Here is a 22489-nt window from a genome sequence, read left to right as displayed (position 1 = left end):
AAATGCACTTTCTGAATTGCTTTTGGCTTCCTGGAACTGAAGATTGCTTTAGTTCTTTACATCTTATTGTGCCATGTGTATGAATTATTGATTGTATGAACCTCCTTGTCAAAAATTAATTGAGGCAGCTGATGTGGTGAGGCACTCCGGTAATCCCAGTGCATGGGAGGTGGAGGTGGAAGGATTAGTCATCCTTGCCTACTTACTTAGTAAGTTCAAGGCCAGCCTCAAAAAAAAAAAAAAAAAAAAAAAAAAACAAAGGAAAACACAGGGTTGGGGAGAGAGGCGTCAGTAAGTGTTTGCAAGGTGCTGAAGACCTGAGTTCTTTCCCTAGAACCTGTGTGAAGAAACACGGCATGGTGGCATGTTTGTAATCCGGGTGCTGAGGATGTGGGGACAGGTGGATCCTTGGGGCTGGCTAGCTGGGCAGTCAAGCCTGCTCGGCTAGTTCCGGGTCAATGAGAGACCCTCTCTCAAAGAAAGGTGGGTAGTGACTAAGGAATGACACATAAAGTGTTTCTCTGGCCTCTGCATACACACACACACACACATACACAGAAAAATGGCATAGGTGAGCCAGTGTTTCTGAAATTATAATGAAGTGCTTCTACTTTTACATTTTGCTATATTATTATTATTATTATTATTATTAAACAGAGTCTTACCATGTAGCCCTGGCTGCCCTGGAATTCGCTGTGTAGACCAGGCTAGCTTCAAACTCTGCCTGTGTCTGCCTCTACATCTACCTGGCAATAACTATTAACGATCTATGTGGTATTTGCCACATTCACAAACTTATTGGTCTTTGGTCCCTGTGAAGTTCAGTTGTTTCTAGATGTTTTTGCAACCAGCAACTTGGCTTTTATGGAGGACTGTGAAAATAAATGTCATCTTAGTCAACATACTCAAACCGCCACACCACCTCAGCCGCCTTCCACAACACAGGCCTAGGAAGTCCAGGAGGAGCAGCGAGGCACCCCAGGAAGCCTGTAGGGGCCTCTCCTGGTCTGCTGTGGTGGATTGCAGGGTAAGCATGTGGTGCAGCATAGTGAGCCTCAACTAAGCTGGACGGATCCTGGTGCACTCTGCAGCACTTGCTGGATCTGCCAGGCCATGGGCCCTCACTTTTCTGTGATATGGAAATGGAGGCACCTGTGCAGAGTTGGCATGAGCCGCCACAAGTAGACACCTGTCTCTGTCATAGCTTCGGGGAAGGTACCAGAGCAATCGACAGAGACAGGTAGAAAGATGCATTCATTTTTCTCAGCCAAAATATCTTCTTTTGATCTTTTTTTTTTTTTTTTTTTTAAGCCTCCCTGTTCTTTTTGCCTCCTCCCCAGAGCTTATTCTCCACCCAGGATAAATACTGGGGCAAAGGACAAGGACATTGTTGTGACAGTGGTCATATTGTACATTGGTTAGCCCCCTCTCAGGGATTACAGGACATAGTTATTCATTTCTGGTTCCCCTGCTACTCCAGGGTGGTGGATAGGGACCTTTACTCCCAGGGGATTTTCCAGGAAAGAATTGGGACGAATGTTACACAGTAGTTAATAACTTGGCTGATGTGCGCACAGCAGGCTGGTCTTGAACATCAACTAAAGTAATGACATTGTGCCTTGATTTGAATATAAAACAGAGGCTAGAAAGAATGTTGGGAAACAGAGGAGGTATGAATGAAGCTTCTAGCATACCTCACGCCTCAGAAGCATCAAAGGGCTCTTCCAGCTGGGGACTTTCCCTGGGCCATTACTAAGCTGAGCAGGATGAGAAGGTCCGGGAAGGGCCTGTTCTCTGCCCTTTGAACAGAGTTAAGGGTGGGTGGCTGAAAAGGACTGAGTCATTTTGTTAGACTTTTTTTTTTTCTCTTAATCTCCTGCCTGTCCTGAGGCGAGACAACTGGTCCTTCAATGACCCCCCCCAGGCTCAGGCCTCCTCCCACTTCAAATTACCAAAGCCGTCCTTTACTCCTGTCTTAGTGACTTTTCTATTGCTGTGGTAAAACTCCGTGACCAAAGCAATTTAGAAATGAACTTAGCTGGGCTTGCATTTCTGGGGTATTAGAATGTATAATGGTGGAACAAAGGGATGGTGATGGCCCAAGCAGCAGCTGAGAGCTCACATCTGGATCATCCAGGCAGGAAGCAGACAGCACACTAACTAGAAACAACAGAGCCTGCCCCTAGTGACAGACTTCCTTTGCTTAGACCACGCCTCTTAATCCTTTCTAATATTCCCACCAACTGGGATCAAGTACTCCAATGCCCAAGACTTATGGTAGGGAGACGTTTCATTCAAACCCTCAGACCCCTTCAGCCGCCTTCCACAGCACAGACCTAGAAGGTCCAGGGGGAGCAGCGAGGCACCCCAGGAAGCCTGTAGGGGCCTCTCCTGGTCTGCTGTGGTGGATTGCAGGGTAAGCATGTGGTGTGGCATAGTGAGCCTCAACTAAGCTGGACGGATCCTGGTGCACTCTGCAGCACTTGCTGGATCTGCCAGGCCATGGGCCCTCACTTTTCTGTGATACAGAAATGGGGGCACTTGTGCAGAGTTGGCATGAGCCGCCACAAGTACACATCTGTCTTTGTCAAAGCTTCAGGGAAGGTACCAGAGCAAGCGACAGAGACAGGTAGAAAGATGCATTCATTTTTCCAGTCAACAATCTTATGAGAGAAGCTGGTCATGGTATTGGGAACCCAAGGAGGGGGGACTCTTCTGCCTTTGAGATAGGCATGTAGCTTGTATGCAGAAAGTGGGGACAGAGCTGGGCAGTGGTGGCCCACGCTTTTTTAATCCCACCACTTGGGAGGCAGAGGCAGGTGGATTTCTAAGTTCAAGGCTAGCCTGGTCTACAGAGTGAGTTCCAGGACAGCCAGGGCTATACAGAGAAACCCTGTCTCGAACTCCCCCCACTTTCCCCCCCCAAAAAAAAATAAGAAAAGAAAAGAAAATGGGGACAGTGACTCTGTCCTCTGGGTCTTGAGGAAAGCTCTATGTTGAAGACTGCATGCAGCTAACTAGGTAGAGACTGGGAGGACGGGACAGGAGCAGCTGTGATTAGCAGAGTGGGGTTAGGATGACAAGTAATGGCGACTTCCGAACTGGGCAGGGGAGAGGCGCAGGCAGAGGAAGGCATGAGATGGGTCAGCTGAAGAAGCGAAAATTGCAACTTGACTTCAGTAGGTGGGATTTAAGGAGGCACTGAGATCCTGTGCTGATAGCTTTCAGAGCTGAGATAGAACTGGGGACCTGGAATGGGTCTAGCCTTCTACCCTGTCTCAGAAGCTTTGGTGCAGAGCAGCAGAAAGTGGGGAAAGGTTTGGCCCAAGAGAGCCTAGCCTAAGAGATGTGGATGGTGGGACTTTGAGGGATTTGGTTCTAGTCCCTTCACCAGAGCACGTGATTCTCTTTAGATGACAGCCTGGGACAAGGAGGGTTCTTTTTTTTTTTTTTTTTTTTTTTTTTTTTTTTTTTTGGTTTTTCGAGACAGGGTTTCTCTGTTTAGTCCTGGCTGTCCTGGAACTCACTCTGTAGACCAGGCTGGCCTCGAACTCAGAAATCTGCCTGCCTCTGCCTCCCAAGTGCTGGGATTAAAGGCGTGCACCACCACCGCCCGACGACAAGGAGGGTTCTTACAGCTCTTTGGGAAATCTGTAGATCATCTCTGGAAGCCACAGATGCTGCAGTCTCTATTGTAAACCACTACCCCTGAGACTTTACTGTCCTGGGACTTCCTGTCTTGGCAGAAAAGGCATATCTGAAAATGCAGTCTGGATCCTTAAGTCTGGAAGAGACTCTGGAAATCTGAGAACTCTGGCCCCAGGCCTGGAACAATCCCAGGGAATTCTGTGTACTTGTGTTATGCGTGTGTGTGTGTGTGTGTGTGTGTGTGTGTGTGTGTGTGTGTGTGTGTGTGTTTGTGAATCAATCACGTCCCTCAACTGTAGAGCATCTCTTGGGACCTGCTGTATTTGGCCTGGGAACCTCTTAAGCTTCCAGGATTGCTCTAGATGTTTGGCAGCTCAGAAAGGGCTGCTGCCTCTACCTGGAGAACAAGCCAAGCTGTACTGGGACCCTCTCCAGGATGGGGGCTGTGCATGGGCTGGGACATGGCTTTAATTAGGAAGACTCTGGTGATGAGCCTGAAAAGTCAGACAGACAGGGACTTGCTGGCAGCTACAGAGGAAAATCATCCCCCATTATAAACCTTTCCAGGGTATCTGCCCATCAGCTTTCACAGCCCAAGAAAGGCCAAACTGGGATTCAAGATTTTGCCACCAGGACCCAGCCTCATGTCTGGCATGGTCATTCACATGTCCTCTAAATCATCCCCTGCCCAGAGCTCCTTCATCCTTGACAGCCAGCACGCTCCAACTTCCTTGTCTTTCATTGTCCTGTGTCCTTGGGTGTCTCTCTGCAGGTGTTTTTCTCTATCTCAGTCATTTCCCCATTTTACAGCTCTGCAGTGTTGAGTGAATGCACACCGTTTGTGCAAGCAATCTTGCAAAAACAGAAACGCTACCCACTAGAAGGTCTCCAGCACCTCTCCTCAGCTCCTGATGACAACCTTTCAACTTTCTCTCTCTGGTTTAACCACTCCTCTGACTGAAGTTGCAATCTCTTGCTAATGGTGCATTTCACTTAACAAAGGTTTCCTCCAGGCTATAGAAAGTGGCAAGGTTTTCTTCTTCAAGTTGAAAGACACAGTATATGTATGTGTAATATATATAATGTATATGCATTTGCATACACATATAAATATGCATACATATACATGTGCTAACATATATGTATGTGCATATACATACATATACTGTACTAACATGTATATGCGTGTACATATGCATACATATACATGTACTAACATATGTATATGCGTGTATATATGCATACATATACCTTTCATCTGTCTATAGACCCTTGAGTTGCTTCTGTCTTTGTCTATACTGAAGAAAGCTGCTATGAACACGGGTGACTTAAATTTCCCTTCCTGTCTTTGCTTTCAGTTTTTTGCTGGGCCATACGCTAATTCTATTTTCAATTTTTTGGGTTTTTTTTTTTTTTTTTGAGGCACACCATACACTGCTCATGGGTCCCATGGTTCTACATCCTCATTGAAGTTTATTTCTGGCGGTCACTGTTGATAATGGCCACCTGATGGAAGTATGGTGTCTCACTTAATTAAGTTGTTATAGGAAGGGATCTTTCCCCCAAGACAACGTTTAGCCTTGGCTGTCCTGCAACTTGATCTGTAGATCCTCCTGCCTCTGCCTCCCAAGTGCTGCGATTAAAGGCGTGTGCTACAACTGCCCTGGCAGAAGGAATTCTTTATAAATTCGGGATATTAACTTCTTATCAGCTGGATTCATACATATTTTCTTCACTCTGCAAATTGTTCTTTCACTGTGTTGGTTATGTCCTGCATGAACAAACTTTACACACACATGCACGCATGCACGCACACACACCACATCTTCATTCTTCATTCTTTAATTTTTAAATCACTCATTTCTTTATCCATGCCTCTTGGTTGACACAGTTAATTCCGTGTCAGTTGCTGCCCAAACTTTACATTCTGATGTAGTTTCACTTGGCCAACTTTGCTTTTGCTACCTGCTTTAATTGTTTTTTTATGTATATGGGTAGTGTTCTGCCTGCACGCAAGACTTTGCACAACATTCATTCAATGCCCATAGAGGCCAAAAGAGGGCATCAGATCTCCTGGGACTAGAGTTATGGACAGTTGTGAGTCACCATGTGAACCACATGGAGGAACCAAACCCAGGTCCTCCGGAAGAAAGACCTTCATAACTACCGGGCTATCTCCCTGGTTCTCGCTCTATTCATTTTTTTAATTATGTATTTATTTTATGTATATGATACAGCTGTCTTCAGACACACCAGAAGAGGGCACCGGATCCCATTACAGATGGTTGTGAACCACCACGTGGTTCCTGGGAATTGAACTCAGGACCTCTGGAAGAGCAGTCAATGCTCTTAACCACTGAGCCATCTCTCCAGCCCCCGAATCTTACATTTCTTAAGCCTCTTGTTAGCTTTACTGTTCTTTATTATGTTAGATTATGAGAGATCTTGGGCTGGCATGCTGGCTCAGCAGGCAAAGGGGCTTGCATCCAAGCCTGATGATCTGAGTTCACTTCCCAGGAACCACAGATTAGAAGGAGAGAGAACAGACTCCTGCAAAATGCCCTTCCATCCTCCCACCACACACTAAATAAATATAATGATTTTTAAAATGCTAATTCAGAGACACACAAGAAGAATCATTTGTCTTCAGTTTCAAATGGGCAGCCTAGCTGGCCTGGAATTTGCCTTCTTCCGGCCTCAGGCTTCTGAGTTCTAAGATTACAAGCCTGTGTAACTTTCCTGACAGGCTATACTTCATCACCTCTTACACACACTATAACTGCACAGGAACTTTCAGCAGGGACTTAAGATGGGGCGTCTCATGTTGAAGGTCTGAAGTGGACCCCACATGCTGGCTTTTTCTCCCAGGCTCTTAGATGATTCATAGTAGATTTCGTCAGTATAGACAAAGACAGAAACAACAGAAACAAGGGACAGATGAAACACATATGTCTACATATATGTGCATATACATACACACTCACATACATATACACATACCGTATCTTTCAACTTGGAGAAAACCCTGCCACATGCTTGCTAATGCATGATTAGGCTAAAGCATCTCCCAGGAGCATGCTCGCTACTGCTATGATGAGGCAGCCGTGCTCAGAGTCGTAAGAGTTTGCATGTATAGGCACACAGGATCACTTATCCACAAGCCTTCCTACGGTTTGTCTCTTTCGGCATCTGACAGTATGTCATGGAGACGCCTATCAACACTCAGTCATCGTTTCAGGTGGATGGATTTAGAGTACTCCAGCCCGCCTCTGTTCTGAATAGAGCTGCAGCACATATCTATGACTCTGGTTTTATTTTCCCCAAATAAGTATTATTTTACCTTTAAGAAGCTTGGGTACACCTTTAATCCCAGCACTTGGGAGGCAGAGGCAGGCGGATTTCTGAGTTCGAGGCCAGCCTGGTCTACCGAGTGAGTTCCAGGACAGCCAAGGCTATACAGAGAAACCCTGTCTTGAAAAACCAAAAAAAAAAAAAAAAAAAAAAAAAAAAAAAGAAGCTTGGGTACCATGTGTGTTCCTCTTCAAAGGAGTCACCTAGAAGACTGATCCCTTAATCTCTGCCAGTCTTCAGTGAGGAGAGGCAAGTGGCAAGAGGCAAGCATGATACACATGTGAGCTAGCATCATGGGGTAGGTAAGGGTGGCATAGGAGAAGGCAGCTATGGTAGGCAGTGTTTGGTGGCTGGGCTTGGTCAATGCTCATGGCTCCTTGCAAAGCTCCAGTCAGTCTTTCCCCATCCCCCACAGATGGAGAAATGAGACCCAGATAGCCCCAATCTGCTTAGGATCATGCAGGTGGGAAGTGAGAAGGCAGGAATACAGGATAGTGGACAGGCCTGCTCAGCCTTGAGCTGCTCCATCACTTAGGCCGCCTCAGTGACCTCAGTAGATTCTAGAACCTTTGTGGCACCCAGTCTCTCTTACCACATGGTAATCCAGGAGTCACTTGGCAGATCCTGGCCTATCAGATAACTAAGCCAGCCCTGAGGCCAAACTCCTACCTGTCCAAGTCGGCCTGGCCTCAAGTGTTAGTTTCAGGGTTGTTTTGGCCAGGGAAATCCGAGGGCTGGAGTCAGTCTTACAGCTCCAGGGAATAGCCCCCTTTGTACCACCAGCTCCTCTCTACTCTGGCAGGCTCTGAATGGTGGGGCCTCACAGTGAACGCTGACCAGTGAGGATGGGACAGAAAACTGGACAGCTGCAGACAGCCTTGGGCTTGAATCCTGGTCATTCCTCCTGCTGTCTGCAACACCTGTAACATGAAGCCATAAAATGGAATGAAAAGGGCATTTCTACAGACTATGGCTATTAAGATGGCTATGAAGAGAGAGACAGAGAGAGAAAGACAGAGAAAGAGAGACAGAAACACACAGAAAGAAACAGATAGACACACACAGAAAGAGAAAGGGAAGAGAGAGCCCAGAGACAGAGAGAGAGAGAGAGAGACAGACAGCGAGAGAGAGAGAGCAAGCTTGTGTACTCTTGGTAGTGCAAGGGAACACTGACCATTCCATAAACAAAGGAAGAATTACTATCTCTTCCACATCTGGATATGTGCTGAAAAGAATTGTAAGCATGGTCTCCAAGAGGTATTTATACACCCATGTTCCTAGCATGTTCACATTCTTATTAACCAGAAGGTAAGAAGCAGCCTATCATACATAGAGGAATGGGACATATCTGTATAGAGAAATACTATTCAGCCTTAAAACAGAAGGAAATGGGCAGAGGGGTGGTGGTTCACGCCTTGAATCTTAGCACTCAGGAAGCAAAGGCAGGAGTATCTCTGTGAGTTCCAGGCCAGCATGGTCTACAGAGCAAGTTCTAGGACAGACAGGACTACATAGAGAAACCCTGTCTTGAAAAACCAAGAAGAAGAGGAGGAAGAAGAGGAGGAGGTGGAGGAGGAAGAGGAGGAAGAGACAATTCACTGAGTGAAATAATTGAAACACAACACAAAAGGATAAAAACTGTATGATCTACAGGGCTAGAAACCAGAAAGAGTGGAAGCCCAGAAAGCTAAGAAAGTTCTGGAGCTAGGTGGGGCTAGGAGCTGCCCAGCCACATGAATGTTCAATGCCACTGAACTGTGCACTGAAAAATGATTAAAATGAGAGGCTGAGGATTACCTGGAATGCTCAGCTTCCTGCCTCCAGATGCCCAGTGCTGGCCTCATCTGAGCTGCCATGCCCAGTTTACGAAGTGCTGGGATTAGCCCCGGGCTTTGTGCTTGCTAAGCAAGTGCCTTACAGACAGAGTCACACCTCCTGCTCTTCTTAGCTTTTTTTTTTTTCAACCACAATTTTACAAAAAACTCTCACAGTTCTATGGGGATTGAGTGGGGCAATACACGCGAACACTTGTGGTTTCCGGGTCTGTGGAAACCAAGCCTCTTGCCTCAGGCAGCATTGCAGACTCCTGCACGGAAGAGATGCTCAATCTTCAAGAGCTGCTCGGATTTGGGCGAGAGAGGCTGGGGCTTTCGAGAGGCTTCCTGGAGGAACACTGGAGCCCCCGTTCGGGGATTCCTACTGTTTATGAATGAGTGGATTCCACACATTGGAAAGTCCCTGGCAAGAAAGCTGAAGGGCAGTGAGCAGGGTAGAGAACTTGTGGACCAAACTGTAGCACAGGCTGTCTCTCGGACTGGAGAGTTCTCTCCCAGTGGAAGCAAGTCAGGAGGGACTGGTGAGCGAGCTGCAGGGGAGATTCCCATATGACTTGAGGACAAAGCCAGTGTGTCCCTGAGGCTCTGTGCCCTTCTGATGTGATCAGTCCAGGCCAAGGGTATATGCAGCGAGTGTGTGCACAGCGGGGGAGTTGCTACAAACCTTGACCCCAGCCTTACATACAATGACAGCCGTCACAGCTGTTCGGTGTACCTTGGGCCACACCCAGCACTAATATAAACAGGCTGAATCTCAAATCCCGGCCTCAACTGTGCCACAGGTGCTATTACCAGCTGAGAACCGGGCCTGGGGTAAGCTGCTGCCCAAGAGAGCCAGAAGCTATGGGTTATGGCCGGAGCTCCTGATTCCCGGTCCACCCCTCCCAAGCTGGCTGCACCAGTCCTTTGGCATCCTGTTCAGGTCCTGATGTTCTGCTAGGTCCTGAGCCAGCTGCTATAGTCCATTCCCATCCCTGACCAGAGAGTCAGCACTGCCCGATTCCAGCCTGGCTGGCTTCACACCGTTAGGGGGTGCTGGTTTCCCTGGGAGCAAGGCTCAGCCTGCTCAGCTTTACAGGATCTGAGGGCAACAATAACCTTGACCAGGAGCCGCCTTATTCCATTAACTAGATGTAGCATGCTTGCTCAGCATGCATGAAACCATGGGTTTGATCTCCAGCACTGGAGAAACTGGGCATAATGGTGGGTGCCTTTAGTCCCCAGCACTTGAAGCAGAAGCAGGACGCTCAGAGAAATTCCAGGTCTTGGCTATGTGGTGAGTTCGAGGCTAGGCTGAGCTACAAGAGACTCTGTCTCAAAGCCAAAAATGAATGGAGATGGACCCTTCTGGATAACTCTCTTCCAGGGTTCAAAGTCCTGCCGTAGTGTTGAGCTCAGTTCATTCTGTAATTTTGCTAACTAACTATGCATTTGCAACCCAGCTCTCTCGATGCCAAGACCAGGATTTGCCTTAGCACCATTGTAGCAACTGCTGGGCGACAAATGCCGTCCTAGCAGCAGTGACTCAGGGGCTTCCTCTGACTCGGCTCTCTGGTAGGATGGCTGCAGTGTCCACAGCTGCAATGGAGGAGGTCCAGGCGGGGACAGGCAGGGAGCAAGGCCTTTGATAGACACTAGCTCAGGAGTCAGGAAGCCCATCATATAAAGTAGGGCTGTTGGTCCAGCAGCTGAGGAAACTGGTCTGACGATCTGGGCTGGCTGCTGGGTCTAAGGGAAGTGATGGGGTCCTCTCACTGGCTGTGGGATTACAGACATGCAAGCCTTCTCTTCTATCCTTCCTATGGCCTCCTCATTACCCTGGGTGGAGCTGTGGGAGGGATTCTGTATGATGGATGGAGAAGCTGCTTAGGGGTTCCCCCAAAGTCTCACAGAAGGAAGAAGGTAGCACCCCTTTCTCCCTGGGCTCCTTCCCTCTCCCTGCACTGGGTGGCTTGCTCTTTAGTCCTCTGGATGGCTTCCCTGGAAGGGCTGGCCCAGGCACCAATGATTGATGAGTCTTAGGCTGTAGACCAGCTGGACCAGCTGAGGCTGGACAGGAGCCAGGTGCTTTCCATGTCTCCCTACAGGCAGGAAAGTGGCTTTCATGAGATGCTTCTCTGGAGAGGCTGGGGCTTGGTCTTGCTCACTGCCTCTCCCTCTTGCAGGGTGAGAGATAAGGCACTCCTTTCTCTGTCCATGGAAGTGTTACAGGTGCCACCATTTGCTTACTGTCACACAATAGTGTCAGAGTTCTGAGCTCTTGACCCAGCCCTGTGAGGAATGGCTGTCTGGAGGAAGGGGGGGGCGAGAGCAGGAGGGGAAAGAGGAGAGAGGAGGAAGCTGAGTCAGATGTCACAGGTACATGAGCACTTGAACCTTGCCTGTCTGCCTGAAAAACCCACGAAATTTCCGGAAAATTTAATGTTTAAACTAATTCTTAATGCTTTGTTTAAAAATTAATCAAAGCTGGGAATGAGCTCCGTGGTCATAACACATGCCTAGAAGGTTCCAGCACAGTCCCCAGCACCACAGAAGTAAAATAGAATAAATCATAGGTGTGGTGGCACATACCTATAGTCCCAGCGCTTGGGGAACAGATCAGGAGTTCAAGGTCATCCTTAGCTACATAGAAAACTGGAGGTCAGCCTGGGTTATGTGAGATCCTGACTCAGAAGACAAATCAAAACAAACCAAATATATGTGTGTATATATATGTATATGTATATATCTGTGTATATATCTGTGTATATATATGTATATATGTGTGTATATATGTGTGTATATATCTGTGTATATATATGTATATATGTGTGTGTATATATGTATATATATACATATATACATATATTTGTATACTAAAAAATATATGTATGTCTACATATATTTGGTTTGGTTGGTTTGCTTTATATACACAGCTTTTGATGTATAGAATTGAGCATATCTGAGGTGGATTTGCTCTCCTCTAGGACTAGAGGCTCTGTGTCATAGCCAGGGGTACCTACCCTGATATAGTTAAGCTCAAACACACAGAATCTGTGTTCAAACTCTGAACCTGCAGGATACCCAAGGTCACTTCAACAGCACTAGATCAATCAAGCTGCCCTCTGACTACTGCCTACCTACCGTTCTTCCTTCCCTCTTTCCCTTCCCTTCTCCCTCTCCCCCTCCCTTTCTCCCTCCCTCCCTCCCTCCCTCCTTCCCTCCCTCCCTCCCTTTTTTCTTCTGTTCTTTAGTTTCAACAGGTGACTGGGTTGGGAGAATGTGACCTTTCCCTTTTGTCTCCAGACTCTCCCTCTGCTGTGGAGTTGGCAGCTGAAGTCCTGCGACAGCATCTACTTAAGTTTGATGGGTCCCACTTGCATGTTGCTTGATTCCAGTTCCAAGGTTCTGACACTGTCTTCTGCCTCCGCTGGCACCAGGCACACACAGAGTACACAGACACATACAGGCAAAACATCCAACTATCCAAAACAAACAACAAACAAAACAAACCCTAAAAGCAAACCAATGTAATAAAATATTTTTAAGGATATTATTGTATTATAGCTGAGAACAGTGAGCCATGCCAATAACCTCCAGCACTCAGGAGACAGAGGCAGGAGGATGTTGAGATAGAAACCAGGCTGGATTGTACAGAGGGTTCCAGACCAGCTTGGGCTACATAATGTTTTTTTAAACAACAGCAAAGAACAATATCATTTCTTTGCAGTGATACCACAGGAAAGTCCAGGGCTCACTTCGCTTGTGTCTGCTCACTCTCGTTAGTTTGGAACACAAGGGACAACAACACACAAAAGCAATACAAAAACAAGAGTACGAGCCAATGAAATCAACTCTCCCAGGTCGCCTGTCAGAATTTAAATTGTTCTCATCTCCTTGGATGGCTGTTGTTTTAATTTTCACACATATAGAAATGTACGCAGTGTACTCCCTGGCCCAGAAATTCTGCTTCCTGATAGGTAATAACAGTCCCCACAAAGCTGCCTGTGTGGACGGTCACTGCAGCATAGCTTGTAGAAGATTTAGACTGCAAAGGGGGCTGGTAAGATGGCCCGGTGGCCAGAAGTGGATGATCATTGCCAAACTGAAAGATCTGATCACTCCAACCCACACCATAGAGGGAGAGAACCTACACCTATGTGCTGCCCTCTGACCTCCACATGCGTGCCAGCGGCAAACATATGCATGCACGAGTGTGCACATGATACAAACATGCTAAATAAATAAATAAATATAAATGTAATGAAAAATTAAATACAAAAAAAAAAAAAAAAAAGGAAAAGGCCACAAAAGGCTAACGGCTGGCAACAGCAGGCAGACTCTCTGTACAGCGGCAAACTCAGCAGCTGGTGGGTGAGGGAGCCTGGATCCCAGGTGTCCAGATAGACTGAGCCACGCATGAATCAGCATTCTCTAAGCTTCCACAGCCTGTCAACATGTTTCCTCTCTTTCTTCCAGTTTTGGAAATAAAAGAGCCTGGAAGCAGAATATCAGCAGGCTCATCTTTCTCAGGGCTCCAAAGGAGGATCCTTCCCGGCCAACGTTTGGCAATCTAGGCTTGTGCTGCTGAGTCTTATCTCCACTCTGTTACCAAACAGTCTTTTATCCGTGTGTAGGTCTTCTCGAGGACGCCAGCTATCTGATTTTGATCGTGTCCTAATCTGCCCACATCTTAATTAATGCCATCCATAAAGATTATTTTGATCTTTCGGTCCTTACTGTATCACTCTGATCTGAAATTCACTAATGTAGCCCAGGCTGGCCTCGAATTTGTAACTGGTCTCCTGCTTCAGCCTCTGGATCACTGGGATTATGAACCATGGAGGTCAGGTCTGCCAAGACTGGTTCCAAGTCAGGTCACATGCTGAGGTTCCAGGCTGAATGTCAAAGTGCCTGTCATCCAACGCATCGCACGCATGTGCAGTGTGCTACCCTTGGAGGCAGGGAGGTGCGTTGGGTGCCTCTGCTGTGGTAACAGGAGGCTCAGTGGACACACATACAGAGGTGTCTGGAAGAGAGCACACAAATGGTAGAACTGTGGCAGGGAACACTGAGGTGATTTCATGCTGTGCTCCTTCCTATGCTCTGGAGGACTGAGGCTTGGTGCCTGAGTCTCACCAGGAGGCTGGGAAAGGGAATATAGCTGGTACCTTGACACCTCAATTTCCGCTGAGGGCCGATGAGACCCGTGGATCATTGACCCTGGGGTCAGTGCTTCTGGAAGTTCTGGAACAACCACCCTCCCTAGGCTGGGTTCCACGTCAACGGTTAAGGAAATCAGCTTCCACCACCCCTCAGGAAGAACCGTGCCTTTCCTATCTTTTGCCTGTCTTCTCATAGACGCTCAAGAGTGGCCTGTGAAAGGAGATGAGTTCCCATTTCTTGGCTTTGTGTTGTTGTTGTCGTCCTCGTGTTGTTGTATTGAGACAGGGTCTCATGTAGCCCAGACTGCTCTCAGACTGGCTATGTATCAAAGCTGCTATTTTTCTTGCCTCTACCTCCCAAGTGCTAGGATCACCGCCACGGCTGGTGTGCACAGTGCTGGAGATGGAACCCACAGCTTTGTACATGCTAGGCAAGCAGTCTACCAACAGGTTTCTCTGTATCTGTGAGTCCCCCCCCCCCTCCACCTCCTCCCTCTCTGTGCCTGTTTGGGCTGGTTGAGCCACTGCTCTGCTCTCCCTCTTGGCTTCTTGTTCACTGTGACTCGGCATCCCGGCAGTGCCAGATGCTGGGCTCAGAGTTTTCCATCTTTGTGTGCCAACCCCCTGGGCATACAAGAGAGGCTCTAGGCTTTCTAACTGCTGCTCAGAGCGAAATGGGAATGTCGGGCGTGAGCTGTGTGAGAAGGGTCTGTTAGCAGAAGAAGGAGGGGTAGGGTGGGAGTTTGTGTGTGACCTTGGCAGGATGATGCTATGGTAAGGAGAGTAGAGAATGAGGAGGCTGGAGGCCACTTTCCCATCCACTTGGCCTGGGGAATCAGGGACCACAATCACATCCCCTCGCAACTGTCAGTGCAGATACAGGAGAGTGGAAGAGGCACCCATATCCTCTCCAGCAGGCACTTTGGTATTCATTGCTTGACTGATGCTCTGACTTGGGGGCCTGGAATTTGGGGAGGCTCTTGTTCCAGCAGGATCTGGAGGTGTGAGCCCAAAGAGGTAATCAGTTCCGTGGTTTTAGGCTGTGGGGTGTGACAGAGCCCCAGGAGAGGGCCAGGTCCGTGGATGGGCCAGGGTGTGTCACCCCTACAGCATCCGTGGAAAAATTAGACATGAACCCAAAGTCAACAAGTGCAAAGCCAACCCCGTGGCTGGACCCCTGCATGCTGGGGGGTGGGGAAGACACCCAGACAACAGGGAACAAAGCTGCTCTGTTCACCAAGAATTCCATTTCTCCATTGTTCCCCTCCAGGGACATTCCTGAAATGGTGAAAAACTGACCGGCTCAGTCCAAGTCCCAGCCGGCATCTGATCTGCTGTGCTGGGTGATTCAAAAAAAAAAAAAAAAAAAAAAAAAAATGGAGAGGAGGTGGCAGGGGTGGGGGTGGGGGTGAAGGGGACAGGGCAGGAGAATATGTGGAGCGAGGGGTGCCAGGCAACGTACAGCATCTGAGAAGTTCCTAGCCTCACCAAGATGAGGTGCACAGTGAGTGTAGGACCCCTTGGGCAGGTTAAGGGAGGAGAGCAGGGGCTCACAGGAACTCGGGTGGACAGGAGTGGGCAGCCTTGCATAGTGATATGAGAGTGCACGTGTACAAATGTGTATGTATGCATGTGCATGCATGTGTTTGTGCAGTGTAGGTATGTTTCTATGTGCACATGTGTGCCTGTGGGTGCCTGAATGAATGTGTGTGTGTGTCCTTACAGGTGCACAGGTGAGCATGATTCTTTGTGGTGGGGGAGGGGAGGGCATTTCTGTACCCAGTGAAACAGATGCCAAGGGCTGCTGGCTGTAGCAGAATGGGGGGCTGGCTCCCAGAGGTCCTGGCTGCATAGAAAGCTGGCTGTCCCCATGGGAATGAAATCCTTTTTTGGGTCTCTTTGAAAACAGAGACTAAGAAGTGTCTTGACTTAAGCATAGGATCTTAGTTCAACCCCTAGCCCTCTCCCCATATGCAAGGGTCTACTTATACATGAGTCCTTTTGAATTTTTAAAAAACATTTTTCATATACCTATTTATTGTGTTTATGTGCACATGCATGTGAACCATGCTGTGTATGGATGTCAGAGGACAACTTGCAGGAGTCAGTTCCCTCCTCTGTCATGTAGACCCTGGGGGTTGAACTCAGATCATCAGACTTAGCAGCAAGCTCCTTTACTTGCTGGGACATCTTGCCAGCCTCTTTTTAAAAAATTTTTTTTCAGTCAATGACTTAAGTATCTCAGGCTGGCCTTGAACCTATTATGTAGTTGAAGCTGGATTTTAAAGCCTGATCCTCCTGGCTCCATCTCCCAAGTACTAGGATCACTGGCATACACCACATATCCACCTCTCTTAAAAACTTTTATAGTAGTAATAAAATATACATAACATAAAGTTTACCACTTGGCCATTTTAAGTGAACAATTCAGTCACATTAAGGCCTGCAGGGTGTATAACCATCATTACTATCTATGATTATCTCTAAACAAAAACTCTACCCATTAAATAGCTCCCCATTCCCCGCCCACTCCATTGCTCAGCCCTAGGTACCCTTTGCTCCACCTCTGTCTCTCCTAGGTACTTCAAATCATATGCAGTTAACAAAAGAAAACAAAATCTGACGCCCTCTTCTGGTCTCTGAGGGTTCTGCACACACAGGGTGCACAGATGCACATGCAGGCAAAACAACCATTTGTACAAAATAAAAACAAAGTCTAGCTGGGCAGTAGTGGCACGTGCCTTTAATCCCAGCACTTGGGAGGCAGAGGCAGGTGGATTTCTGAGTTCAAGGCCAGCCTAGTCTATAGAGTGAGTTCCAAGACGGCCAGGGCTACACAGAGAAACCCTGTCTCGAAAAACAAAACAAAACAAAAAACCAAAACAAAACAAAAGATAGGGAGAAGGTAGGGAGAGGAAGGAATGGGAGAGATGGGATAAAAAGATAAGGAATATGTCAATCATTGCCAAACTTTCCTCAGGCCTGTGGCACCCCACCCCCACCCCATCTCTAAGCTACAGTTAACCTACTCTCTGTTGCTATAGACGAGTTCAGATTTCTGTTTAAAATTAATATTATATAAAGGGTGTTCTTTCTTTTGAGGTTTCTTTTTTTTTTTTGTTTTTATGTTTTTTTTTTTTTTTTTTTTTTTTGAGCAAGATTTCTGTGTAACCTTGGCCATCCTGGTCACTCAGTAGACCAGGCTGTCCTTGAACTCAGAGATCTGCCTGCCTCTGTCTCCCAAGTTCTGGAATTAAAAACCAGTGCCACCACTGCCTGAAAGATCTGGTTCTACCAATGCATACAATGTATCTGAGATCATCTGAGCTACTATACCCATAATAATTGACTTTATTACCAAGTAGTATTCCATTATTTGGATATATTTTTTTAACCCATTTATCTCCTAATGGGCAGTGCAGTTGTTTCTGGCCTTTGTTACTAGACTATTTAAATGTAATAGATTTTTTTTTTTTTGTATTTTATGTATATGAGTGTTTAGCCTGCATGTATATCTGTGAACCATGTGCATGTAGTGTTTGCCAAGGCCAGAAGAAGGCATTTGATCCCCGGAAACTGGAGTTACAGAAGTGAACTACCATGTGGGTTCTAGGGTCTGAACCCGGGGCTTTTGTAAAAGCAGTGTATACTCCTAATTGATGGGCTGACTCTCCAGCCCCTTGGGTGTGTGGGGGTTGGGGACTGCATGCCATAGAAGGAGGTCAGAGGACCACTCTGAGGGCTTGGTTCTCTTCTTTCACCAAATGGATCTCAGGGGTGAAACTCAGGTTGTCAGGGTTGGTGGCAGGTGTGCTTACACACTGAGCTGTCTCACTAGCCCTGGTGTGTCTTCTTTATATAAAAAAAAGACAAAGTCTAATGTAACTCAGAATGGTCTCAAAACACTGTGTGTAGCTAAGAGAGGCATTTATCTAATCCATCTGTCTCCACATTCTAGGTGCTGAGATTACACGCATATGCCACCCTGCCTAGCTTAAAATATTATTTTTATAGTTTTGTGTGGTGCTTTCATATCCTGCAGCCTTGTTGAACACATTCATAAGGTTTATGGATTTATACATGTCTTAGGGTTTTCCATATAACAGGACGGCCTAGAAATCAGGGCAGTCATCTCCCTCCTTTACAATGTTTGTGTTCTTAGCTTTTTGTCTGTTTGCTTTCTGTCTTCTTTTTATTGTACTGGACAAGGCTGAGCAGAAGTGTCGAGTACAGACACACAGGTCTTGTCCCAGAGGAAAAGCCTCTTTCACAGTCTGGCTGCTGTCACAGGTGGAGGAAGCTCTCCTTCATAGTCAGAGTTTGCTAAGAGTTTTAACCAGGAAAGGGTTGCTGAGCTGTGTCAAGGACATTTTCTGACTCTGCTGAAATGATAATAGGATTTCCCCTTCTCAGTTTGTGAACTTGACTGATTTTAAAACTGTTAATGTAATGCTTTGGGCCTAAGATGCTCTGATGGTTTGCATATGCTTGGCCAAGGGAGGGGCACTATTAGGAGTTGTGGTCTTGTTGGAGTGGGTGTGGTCCTGTTGGAGTAGGTGTGTCACTCTGGGTGTGGGCTTAAGACCCTCATCCTAGCTGCCTGGAAGTCAGTCTTCCACTAGCAGCCTTCAGATGAAGATGTAGAACCCTCAGCTCCTCTTGAACCAAGCCTGCCTGGATACTGCCATCCTCCTGCCTTGATAATGGACTGAACCTCTGAACCTGTAAGCCAGCCCCAATTAAATGTTGTCCTTGTAAGAGTTGTCTTAGTTATGGTGTCTGTTTACAGCAGTAAAACCCTAACGAAAACAGAAGTCATGGTAGTAAGACACTAGGCTTTTGGAGCCAGGAGCCTCCAGCTGTGTCTGGTTCCTCACTAAGACCAGACTTGGGGTGGGGAGTTAGCTTGACAATTAAGTGCTTCAACTATGCAATTGTGAGGATCTGAATTAGATCCCTCAGAACCATTGTTACTGTTATATTACTCTAGAGTGGCGTGGTGGTACATTCTTGTACATGTGTTATCCTAGTTGGGGCAGGGACAGACAGATCCTTGGGGCTCACTGGCCAGCCTAGCCTGATTGGCAAGCTTAAGACCAGTAAGAGACCTTGTCTCAAAATGAAAATGGATGAGCCAGATGTGATGCTGCATGCCCTCAATCCCAGTACTTGAGAGGCAGAGACAGGTGGATCTTTGTGAGTTCGAGGTCAGCCTGGTCTAGGTGGATGGTGTTCCTGAGGCTTTGTCTTCTGGCCTCCACATGCCCCTGTCCCCCCCCCCCCACATGTGACCTCACATACACATAAACATATATAGATATGTACATGCAACACGCCTGTACACAGATGGACAAGGAGAGCTTGGGCACTGCAGACATTTCCTCTACTCTGGTTTCAGTTTGCAGTAGGGTGACTTAGCCTGGTCACTCCCTAATGATGCTCCCTGTGAGGCTGGTGTGAGCCCTGAAGCTCTCTCAGGAAGAGAGGCACAAGGAACTTTGACTGCAGTGTGAATGGGCAACAGTCTCCCCCAAGAGAGCATTTTCCCCATGGACGCCACCATCCACCCACACTAGAGATGCAAGCTAAAAGAGGAAGTCGACTTCAGAGGCTCTCATCACACCATGGCTAGTGGGGTGCAATACCCATGCTACCCAGGCCTGCACCGTATTCCTCCAGCTATTGGGGGCGGGGGGAGGAGGGTCCTCTAACTGCTATTTAACTTGGCTGGGCTTTTCCATTAGTCCTGACATCCAATCCATTCACTGAGATTTTATTTCTCAGGGGGTCAGGGTCTCCTCTGTCCAGCTAGGAAACACAGTGATAAAATAGAACCAGGCTCTGTCCCTCAGGGGCAGTTCTCATCAGGAGATGCACAGCACGGAGTAGACCTGTGGCAATGTCAGTGTGCCCACTGCTGAAGATGCCACAGAGCAAGTGGCTTTGGGGCTTGTGTGAGCCAAGGAAGCATCTCTAGGAAGCTTGAATGAGCAAGACTGAGTCTGCTGGAAAACCTTCCGCACAGAACCTTCTAGAACAGTGGTGCCCCGACCTTTCTAATGCTGCAACCCTTTAATGTTGTGGTGACTCCTCCCACCATAAAATTATTTTTGTTGCTACTCCATAACTATAATTTTTGTATATTTTGCTACAGTTACGACTTGTAATGTAAATATTACCTGACATGTAGGATATCTGGTATACCATCCCTGTGAAAGGATCATCTGACCCCCATTGTGACCCACAGGTTGAGAACCTCTGTTGTAGTCAGAGGGAGAGCAGATGAAGAGAAGAGTTGGTTGGTGGGGACAGTAGGTGGTCTTGGGGGAGAAGACTGGGAGAGGAGATGGGAAGGCCAGAGCAAGCCGTGGTTCTCAAAGGCTACTAAGAGCTAGTGGTTAGTCTAAGTGTAGATTCCAAGAATGTTCTAGAAATGAAAAAGATACTTTGTAGCCTCCCTTGTCTCTCACCTTTGCAATTTTTAAATTCCATTTTTTGTTTATGTCTATGTGTGTGCGCTCACGGGCACGTATGTGTGCCATGGTGCATATGTGGAGCCTAGAGGACAAGTTGGGAGAGTCTCTTCTCTCCTCCCACTATGTGGTTCCCAGGTAAAAACTCAGGCTATTGGGCTTAGTGGTAAGTGCCTTTATCTGATAAGCCAGCTCACTGGCCTATGCTCATGGGTTTGGAGGCCGATTAGATAGGAATAGATTTGGACCCAGAAGGAAGAGTAGACATCCATCAAATCCTCTCTGTTTGCCAAGTCCAGCCTCCATTGCTTCAAGGAGGGCTGGGCTTCAGAAACAGCAGGTCTCTGTCCCCTACACCCCCGGGGTCAGGGTCACTCCTCCAATTGGGAAGACTTTATGGAACTCATTGTTTACTTATTTTTGCTTGATTTTGTGACAAGTTTTCATGTAGTTTATGCAGGCCTTGAACTCATTACGTTCTCAAGGATTACCTTTAACTCCAGATCTTCCTGCCCGGGCCCTCCTGAGGGCTGGAACTCCAAGCTGCTTGCCACCTCCCATGTATGGTGACTTTTGGAATTCAGTTCCTCTCTTTCGCCTGGTTGAGGCAAGGTCCCCTCTTATTTCTGCTTCTGTCCTGAGTAGTCCAGGATAGCTGGCCCACGAACGGGTTGGTTCCCACCTCTCACTGATGGAGCACTGGGGTTAGAGGTAGGCACTACTTGTCCAGTTCTTTGAGGGTTCTGAGGTTTCACTGAGGTCTCAAGGCTTGGTTACCATGGTTACCATGGCAAGTGTTTGTATCCACCCATCTGGTCAGCTCTCAACAGCTTTCTTGTTAGTGTTATAACGTTACAAAATAACACATGCAGTATAAATCTGGGGGTTTTCAGAGTCTTGAGCCAGCAACAAGGAGGTATCTCAGCTTCTCCACCCCAGCTCCCCTCTGACTCTGCCACCCATAGCCTCAGGCACATGCTTGCTGTCTTCCTCAGAGTCCCACAGCAGCCCCTGTCAGAGGTGTGCATCTTTGGAAAAGAAGGTGACTCAGTTACAGTATACATTTTGTTCAAAGCTCATTAACACACACACACACACACACACAGAGAGAGAGAGAGAGAGAGAGAGAGAGAGAGAGAGAGCTCACCAATGAACCAAAGTGGACAGGGAAAAGCCCCTGAGGCTTCAACCCTACACAAAAAACTATAGGCAACTGAGGAAAGCTGGGAGCAGGAGAGGTTTCCTTTCCCAGCGAAGAGCATGTCAATTTGTTGTCCAGTGCCAAATGGTCAGCCTTGAAAACACACACAGGTAGCATTATATGGTCTGAGAAGGTTATATTCAGTAATGTATCTACATATTCATATACAGATACATCATATACATATATACACATATACATACACAACAGCAATCAACAGAAAAAGAGAGACCATGAATTTGAAGGAGAGGGAGTGGTATAAGATATGATTCAAGCCGGGCAGTGGTGGCGCACGCCTTTAATCCCAGCATTTGGGAGGCAGAGGCAGATGGATTTCTAAATCTAGGCGGCCTGGTCTACAGAGTGAGTTCCAGGACACAGGACAGCCAGGGCTACACAGAGAAACCCTGTCTCAAACAAACAAAAGGCTGAGAACTGCTGGCTTAGAGATTTGGCTTCATGTACTGGCTTAGTTTATATCTGGGATGGAGGCAGGGCCAGTGAGTGTCCTAAAAGATGGCAGCCACTCCATATAGCCTGCCGTCACTGTCCTAGTGACCTTGGGCAGGTTGCTTGCTTTTGCCCCCAATCCTAGTTTTCTCACCTGTAAATCCTGGACACATACACATACACACACCACACACCACACACACACACACACTACACGCACGCACACACACACCACAGCAGCAGTAGCAGCAGAACCTGCAACAGTGGGCACTTGTTGGACAGTCAAATCCATGAGCCTCGGATGTCCTAACGTGCAATCCTGAGGGCAAAGTGTAGGGCCCTGTCTTCCCATAGCCTTTCAGAGGGTTCTCTACCTATTTACAATGC

General features: G+C 47.3%; 1 protein-coding gene across 3 annotated transcripts in view; it reads left to right on the top strand.

The window, feature by feature from the left end:
- Il34 (interleukin 34) overlaps positions 1 to 22489 on the top strand; it is a 62428-nt gene that overhangs the window by 436 nt on the left and 39503 nt on the right. The gene's annotated exons all lie outside the window — the stretch shown is intronic.

Source organism: Arvicanthis niloticus, chromosome 18, assembly GCF_011762505.2.
Source record: "Arvicanthis niloticus isolate mArvNil1 chromosome 18, mArvNil1.pat.X, whole genome shotgun sequence".
NCBI classification, from domain to species: domain Eukaryota; kingdom Metazoa; phylum Chordata; class Mammalia; order Rodentia; family Muridae; genus Arvicanthis; species Arvicanthis niloticus.
This window is presented reverse-complemented; position numbering and strand designations above follow the sequence as displayed.